Genomic DNA, 9,215 nt, shown 5'->3' with positions numbered 1-9,215 from the left:
AATAACTTGAACATGACCAAGCCTGTCCAGGTTCTGATTTTCTCATGTCAGGTTAACAATTAGGGGAGGAGAAGGAGGGGTTGATCTGAATTCTCCAGTGCCACTAGCTAAGTCTAAGTCCACAATCCCAGTAGAGAATAGCCTTTGATCAGAGAACACCTTAGTGTGTTCCTACAGGCATCCCTGGTGACATCTGTCTAAAATGCTACTTTTGGCCCTGAGGTACTCACTTATAATCTCCTAGCAAACTAAATTTTCTATGTGCTGAACCCTTCAAAGCACCTCTGTGCCAGGTAAGGGATCATCCCAGAACAACTACACATGTGAGTGTAGATGTGAGCATGACCAGACACAGCAGCAGGCGTATACACAATCGTTTACACTCAGGGCATCACTCCTGCCATTATACAAGGGCTGGTGTATATGCTCATTAAGAATGTGCATTCCTCAATTCTCCCTGGGAAGAGTGTTGACAAATGATGCCAGAGAAATGTCCCCATTGTGAATGTCTGCCTCATAACCCTGACAATTGTCAGTTCTCCATCCCCGGGTCATCCACATCCAGCTCTCTCAGGATAGAGTATGACCAATGGGAGGAGGGACTGAAGGCTGCTCAGTCTCAGGTAGAGCCTACTGACTCTCAGGTAGAGTCTGCCTCATCCCTGGGATTCTCTGGGAGTCTGGGGTCTGTTATCCACTTTCCAGCTTCTCCATTCCATATTTCTCCAACCAATGGCTCCTTTGTGCATTTTCCACAGCTCTCGTATTGTTTGGTTCTTTTCATATTTCTTGGCTGGAGTTGATGAATGGATTATAACCTTCCTCCCTTGCTCATCCCACGGAGTCTGTGTCCTTTGCTTCTCTTTCATCTACTTCCTGACTCCTGAACTAGGTAAGTGGGCTGTTTTCTAGGGGACTCCAGGAGTTTTGCTTCTTGTCACCCACACCCTTGACAAGATGAGGATCCTGCAGGGATCTGGAGATGAGAAGAAAGAGAAGGGAACAGTAGCACATGCTCTAATTGACAAAACATCCCTCCATCCTGAATGATCACTGAGTCTCATCATAATCACTTTCTGAGGACTTAGTGACTAATTTCCACTACTCTGAAGTCCTTTTGAGTTTCTTCCCAGTAGCCATTAGCCCTTCCAGAATCAAAGAGGTTAAGAGAAGCAACTGATGTGTCATGGAAGAAAACAGATACTGAGTTTGAACTTACCCTGCCTCTTCATGCTCTGGGACCTACCTATACTAATTCTATTTCCTCATCTATTAAATGGAAATCATACTTATCCAAGGGCTGTGGCGATTAAATCAGGTGACATAAATGGCAGTGCCTAGGACAATACGAGCCCCTGTGGGGCAGGCCTTGAGGACTTCTATGACTAATGAGGACTTGTGGCAGGTGGGGGCAGTAGAGGGCTACCAGGGAAGTAGAAGTAAGAACAGGAGGCCCCGACTCTTCAAAATCCTTGGTTCTAGGAGACATCACAATGTGAGTCATATCTTTTACTAAGAGAACACAGAAGGGGAAGCGAGTGCCCACGGGAGTCTTCCTGAGGTGAGTGGGTCATGAGGATCATGAAGTCAGGTGTCTGGATCTGGTGAGATAAAAGGCACCACAGAACCAGCCATAGAGGCTGGAGTATTTGGGGGTTCCATACAGAGAGGCCAACAACCCTGCAATTAAAGTCCCCCTTTGGAGGCTTCTTAGAGCTACCGAATGGTGGTAAACAGGATTTTGTCAGTCCAAACCAAGAATCCCACATCAACAAAAATATTTTGTTGGGGAAGTTGGTTTAGATATACAAAATTTACCTCCTTAGCCCATCTCTCAGCTCCTGTCTTGAGGCCCTAACTAAAAAGCCCATTCTTGCAGCTTCCTTTTGTCATATTCTCCATCTACAAAAATGAATTTTGAGTGGGATGCCTAAGGGTCCTGGAGAAGGTGTCAGATATCCACCCTTGGACCTCAAGGAGACAGCTGGACCTTGGTTTTGTCACATGGAAGAAGAGGACCCTGGATCAGAACTCTTCTACTTCTAAAAATTGCTAAGATTCTAGAGCCGAGGGGCTGGATGGTAGAACAGTGTTACCACTGCAACAATCTGGGATCACCTACATGGGAGAGTTCTAGGTCCTAAAGTACACAGGACACATGCATGCCCATGACCCTTGGCTAGTTGAAGCAAGAGGTGGATCACAGCATTGATGACCTGTTTGGGATGCTTCTCTCTCTCACACTCACTTACTCATGGAAGAAATTCATAAACATTTTTTAAAAGATTCTAGAACTTGAAAGTCAGCTTTTTCTTTATTTTTCTTGTGTTAAGGGCTGCTCCACATTGAGAGACCCCTTTTAGCAATGATATTACTGCCACAGACCCCCCAGGTGGGGCATCTGTCCATAACCCTAGATCCTGGGACTTTGGTGGCACTCAGGCCTTGCAGGTGTGTTCTCCTACCACCCCTCATGCATCTTGCCTCCAAAACTACCGTGGCTAAACATTAGAATCATTGGAAAATTTTGTTTGTTCATCTTGGTTTTCATTTTTTGCCACAGAGCCTGTGTGCTCACCAGAGAGAGACAGACAGAGAGAGGGAAAGTGAGAAATTGCCCCCCAAGAGGGATGGCCATGCCACAATCCCTTCTCCTCCATTCTCCTCTCAAGATTTTGGGCATGCGCATACACATGCCTCACATGACTTTTCAAGTCACAAGGTCTGGGACTCAAAACGTGATCAACCACGTAGGAATCTAGTGCCTTAAACACCATACCACCTGTAGCCCCTTGGGAAACATTTTTAAAACTCTTACTATGCCTAAGCTTCCACCACCAGGGATTTTTTTTTTTTTTAATTTTTGTATTTTACCAATCTGGGCTAGGGGCAGGGATAATAGTAAAAGTATCTACTGAGTAGTAGAGCATGAGCCCCAGGCAGTCAGATGGACACAGGCTGGTACATCATACCCACATGTACAAACCAAGTGTCCACCTAGCCACAGACTATGTTTTTAAATCAGCCCAGGTGATTCTGATGAGCAAACAGCATGAACACTATTGGGTTATACTCTGCTGCTCGGTATATACCCAGTGACTGGGCCTCTCCATGAAAGAAGGAGAATAGTTCACAGATGGACTAGCCTAACAGTGATCTGCACTGGCAAAGAAAGCAAGCACCTGAGGTTTTGGTCACAGGACACACACACACACACAAACACACACACGCTAAGTATGTGGTCTCTGAGAGCGAGGATAATGCCATCTTCCTCTTTGAATTTCCAGTGCCTTTTTTAGTGCCTGGCACATAGTAGGGGGTCAGTAACAGCTGATGAATGAATGAATGAATGAATGAATGAATGAATGAATGAATAGCACTGACCCTCCTCACGGACTTTTGTCATGGGGTAAAATGAGACACACAATCCCATAGCCAGGTGGGATAGCCACAAATGCATAGCCAGGCGCAAATGATGCAGCAGGATCTTTAATTGGGTGAAGGGAAGGGGGTGCTGTAGTTGTAGTTCATTTTTTGCATCCAATATTTTCAAGGATGTTTGCCCTGAAATCACTAAGTAGTTTGCAAAGAAGTGGGGATTTCTTGTCTTTCTGTAACCACCCCAACCCTAACTCTCTTCTGAGTCCAAGAACGGCTTCTGTGTGGGTGCATTTTTGAGGCACCAGCCAAACCCTATGTTCTGTCTCCAAAAATTTCGATGGGTGATTCAGCTCTCCCTCGGTCTCCTGGTATGTCTCTTTGGCCTGCTGTCTCAGCCCAAACCATGCTGGCCCCTTATTACTGCTTCTCCTGCCCCACCCCCCCCCCCCACAGCAGAACTGACCCACTTCTGTCTCTGCATTGTGGTGTGGGTCTCTGGCTGAATTAAAAAGGAAAAGAAAAAAAAAAAAAACAGCCATTTGGAATCTTAATGAGACCAAGTCCATTTCATTATGTTGTCATTTCATATTTCACCGCTTTGACGGTGAAGGCACAGGAGGCCCCAGAGGGACTTTCTGCTTTGCACACAGGGTGCTGAGAGGCAGAAGGAGGAAGGAGGGATGTGGCTGATGGACAAGCAGAGGCCACTCCCACTCCATTGGCCTCTCTGCTCACACCCAAGCCAGAGTGGTAGAAGGTGAGTCCTTTCCCTTGAGACTCAGAACAAGAGCCTGGTACAGGAGGCCAAGGAAGGACCTTTCACCAGGTTAAAGAGGAGCTCAGATCACAATGGAACAGGAGGGGAGGAGCTGCCCTGCACTGCCGAGCTCTCGCCTGTGCTCAAATACAAACAGAGCTGGCCTCAGGGCATCGTAGAAATTGCTATTATAAATTCAGATGGTGCACCAGGGGGTGCCTCATTTTCCATTATTGTGGTTGGTCTCGTGAGCCACTCCAGCAATAGGATCTCAAAAGTGCAAGTGCTACCCCCGGGGGCACCGTTAGAAACACATTATTTTAAAACACCGCAATAAAGCATGAACTCAAACAACTTCATTGAAATAAAGATTAATATGGAGCATGTGTTCCTCAGCCTCCTCCCACCCACACACCCCACAACATACCCTTTTTCCTACACAAATGCCTCAGACTTCACCTCTCTAACACACCTGCCTTGCCTACAGCTCCAGCCTTGGTAAGGTATGGGACACAGAAAGTGAGTGACCAGCAGGAGAAGAGGATGTAGAAAAATCGTGCAGTGTGCAAGACACAGTGTGACATAACGAAGAGATCCCTATTGCAATTCCAGGCCAGTTGGCCAGTAGAACGCAGTGAAAACCACAGAGACCTGGTTGAAGAGTCAGAAGTCTTGGGTTTCATCCAGGGACTACAAGCATTGACCTGGGCATATTTAACCTCTCAGAACCTCTATTATGTTTTCTATAAAAGAAAGCGAAAGATCCCTCTTCTTCCTGTTTCATAAGGTTACAGTGGGGATGAAACAGGTAAGGCAGATTGAATGCAATGTATGAAAACTAGAATGTGCCATTCCCACAGGGCATGGCCTGGAGGGAAACGACCTCAGCTCTTGGCCCACCACAGGGCTCCAAGTACCCCTTTCTCTCTCACTAAGCAGAGCTGTCTGAGAGTGGGCAGGGAGGAGGCTCCTGCTGCTTAGAGCAGTTAGAGCACAGACAGGGACAAACTGGGACACTCCAGGCTTTTTCCACTCAGCCCAGGAGAAGCAAGCAGCATAGCAGAACTGACCAGTAAGGAAGAAAACCTGAGGAACCTCTACCCACAAGAGCTTGGAGGAAGAAAAAGCATTTTCTAAGAGGGGAACAAAATAAGGCAAATAATCTCACTGAAATGTATAACTTTCCCTTCCACCAGGGAGCACCAAGCTCTTCCTTTATATTCCCTGATCTCCACGAAGGGAAAGAAGAGACAGCCTTATCACTGAATAGCGGTGGGGGAAGTAAAACCAGGACTAGGATGGGTAGAAACTAGCCTTTAATCCTGACTCCTTTGCTTAGGACTGAGGTCTTGAAAGGGAATATTTAGAAGTGTTTCTTATTTAAGGAAAACTATTAATCAGATGAGCTGCCCACAATAAAAGAACAGACAAAAATGTATGCAGCTGAGTTAGCCTTTTGTCTCCCAGGTTCCGAGAAAAAGGGCTCAGGATCCTCCCTGAAACCCTGTCTCTGCCATTCTGGCAGGACCATATGGGGGTAGCTGGGAGCTCCAGAGACCCCTGGAGGTCAAAGGGAGAGAATAATGGTGAAGGATTGACCAAGAGGCTAGAATAGAACACCCTGCAGTCACTACTGTTACTGTCATGCAAGAGGAAAAGGGACTAATTAAAAGTGGGAGACAGATGCCCCAGTGGGTTTTGCATCTCTTTCGCTTTCTGTTTCTGGAAGAGAAAAAGGATTGTCATAAAAATAACCGAACTGACATCAAATATTTAAATTTCAGAAATGGAGGAAAAAAAGAAAGAAGTAAAATTGAAAGTGAGATAAAAATATACTGTAAACAAGGCGCAAAGCCAATCTGTGACAGGAGGGCTCTTTCCTCTCCAGCTTCGCATGTGACACTTACAAGACACACCATGCCAGATGTTACAAAGACAGGGCATGGGGTAAAAGAATGTGCTTTGTTTCTAAGGACAGTTGAGGCAGCAGGCCCTGGTTCCAGGGCCTGGAGGGCCAGCCTGAACTTCTTACCCCAGCCCACAACCTCTGAAATGCACAGCACTAGCCTTGTAGGGGACCCGGCAGAAATGTGGAGCATGTTGGGAAGCCCAGCTCTAGCATCAGAAAGCCAGATGACTGCAGGTCAGTCATACTGTTTCTGCCTCCAAGGGTCAGGCATGGCTTGGCATGAAATATTTCACGAGCCATGAGCAGGGGAAAAGCAAAAAAAAAGAGAGAGAGAAAACACAAGAAGTAACAGAGCAAAAGGCAGCTATATTCTCTCCACTCTCTCTCTTAAAACAAGAATTTGGGGACACATGAACCCTCCTAGATTATTTAATCCCTGTTACTCCTTGTTGGAAGTGGAGAGTAACGAAGCAGAATGGCATCTGGAAGCTATAGTATCTAGTCAAAACAAGCTGAGGGCCAGGAACACAGATTTGGAGAGGTGCATGGGGCTCTGAGCCTGGAATATGGGACCGTGTGGTGTCCAGGCAGATGGGCCAGGTACATTAAGACAGGACAAGCAGATATAAGACTGAAGCTTACCTTCCATGGTGGACCAAGCCAGCATTTGTGACTCAATAGAGCAAGTCTGAATTTTTTAGTTTGGGCAATGGATTTAAGGAATGTGTGGACTACAGGTGTAGGTAGGACTACAGGTGTCTAGATGAAAGATGAAGGACATGGGAAATCAAAAAGCATTTCTTTTTTTCTTTTTTTCTTTTTTTGGAGAGGTTTTTGCTATAGGGTGCATGCACTCGCCAGAAAGACAGAGAGAGACAAAGAGATAGAAAGCGAGAAATCACCCCCCAGGGAGGATGGCCACGCCGCAATCCCTTCTCCTCCATTCTCCTCTTGGGATCTTGGGCACGTACACACACACGCCCAGCGTGAGTTTAAGCCACAGGGTCCAGGACGCGAACTGCGGTTGGCTACATGAGAGTCCAGTGACATAGCCATTATGCTAACTGCTGGTCCCCAAAAAACATTTCTTATAGAAGCTTAGAGAGCAGATAAAGGGGAAAAAGATTGACATCTGAAAAAAAGGCCACTGTGCAGGGTCCTGAGCTTCATACCCATGGCCATGTTAAAGTGGCAGCTGAGTGAAAGGGTTTTCTACACCAAGGGGAGTTACTCCCACATAAAAATTCAAGGTATTTCTCTTCCTCCTACATATCCTACTCCAGCCTAACCCTCATTCACACTGTTACTTTCAACTACCCTGCCATAAAGCTACTAAGAGAAACTCGTTGGGTAACAGAGTAAGAATACTTCAAATATGTGCAATTGTCTGTCTGCATCCACAAGGGATTGGTTCCTGGACCCTCCACAGATATTGAAACTTGTGGATGTTCCAGTACCTTGTGTGAAACAGTATATAATTCACATATAACCTATGTACCTCCCCCCAGGTACTTTAAACCACCTCTAGATGACTTATACCGAATACAGTGTAAATGCTGTGTAAATAGTTGTTATGCTATATTGTTTAAGGATTGATGACAAGAAAAAGGTCTCTACATGTTCAGAACAGATGCAACAAATTTTTTTTCCCAAATATTTCCGATTCATGGTTGGTTGACTCTGCCAACGTGGTAACCGTGGATACAGAGGGCCAACTACATATGCAAGTTTACTAAAAGGCATGGAAGCATTCTATCAAACAAAAACCCTTACCTGCCATGATCCAAAGGCAGAGCCAGAGACTTTTCTTCCTCTGGATTATAACTATTTTTGGGTTGCCATTGTGTTCTTATGCCTCTACTGGGGGTAAGACATTCTGGTCAGCATCTCTCAGGCTTTAACCGCCCCCCACCATGTGAAATATGCACAATGTAGCTTAGAGCTCAACACAGCTGTGGGGCTCCTGATACTTGCCAGGAGCATTCTCACCCAGCCTCCACATCATCCTTTCTAAAGTAAGCTCAACTCTGTTCCTGTATCAGATGACCACAGATTTCTGGACGGCTGGCCCCAGCACCAGGGAATAAATCTTGATCAGCCCAAGCCAATTCCATCACCCTCGCTAATGACTGAGAAAAAGTATATGATGCTACTGTTCTACCCTGCCCTTCCCTAGGCTGTAATTCCATAAGGACTGAGACAGCAAAGGTTTTGTTGAATGCCCTTCCCTAGTCCAGCACAGAGTAGGCACGCAGACCTTTTATTCATTCAACAGGTAAGAATAGTTAACACTGAGGTCAGCAGGTGGCATGCTGGGTAAGGCACTGGACTCCCACTTCACTGACTGCAGTTCAAGTTCCCAACCTAGAGCCTTGAAAATCACTAAGTTCCATGTGCATACATGCCCAAAATCCCAAGAGGAGAATGGAGGAGAAGAGATTGTGGTTTGGCATCCCCCTGGGGGATTATTTCTCACTTTCCTTCTCATTTTCTCTCTCTGTCTCTCTCTCTGGTGAGAACACATACCCTATGACAAAAACCTTACTGAAAAAAAAGGATAGTTAATGCTAAGTACTTCTTGTAAACCAAGTTCTGATCTAAGTACTTAATCTTCACAACAGCCAATCAAGTAAGAAAACAGGCACAGAGTAATTAAGTCTTTTACCCCTGGTCATAGAGAGAGAGAGAGAGAGGTTATAATAGTATTTAAACACAGGTGGTCTCTTTCCACCACATAATATAAAACCATTCTTGGGCACATACTACCTACAAGACATGGTTTAAGGTACCAGAAATATATCATGACCAAGACAAAAATTCCTGCCTTCAGAGAGCTCACATTTTAATGGAAAGAGAAGGAAATAACTAAGTAAGTCATGGCAATTATGTGGGAATATAAGAGAATATCTAAAAAAGCAGCCTTTCACCTCCTCTGCCACATAATAGGGGTTTGGTAAATATTAGCTGAATCTGGATCCCCACCTGAAGAGAAACCAATGGAGTCATAGAACTGGAGAAGTGGTTGAAAGAGTCTATAGAAAAATCTAACAACTCAATTAGGAAAGGGTAATTTATCTTCTTGGACTAGAAGGACTATAGAGCCAAGCCAGTTCCTGACTTCCATTTTCCCCAAACATGTGCACATGCATCTACATCTGTTGGAGACAA

This window comes from Tupaia chinensis, unplaced genomic scaffold (genome assembly GCF_000334495.1).
Source record: "Tupaia chinensis unplaced genomic scaffold, TupChi_1.0 Scaffold000528_1, whole genome shotgun sequence".
Taxonomy (NCBI): Eukaryota; Metazoa; Chordata; class Mammalia; order Scandentia; family Tupaiidae; genus Tupaia; species Tupaia belangeri.
The sequence above is the reverse complement of the archived record's forward strand: the minus strand, read 5'-3'. Positions refer to the sequence as shown.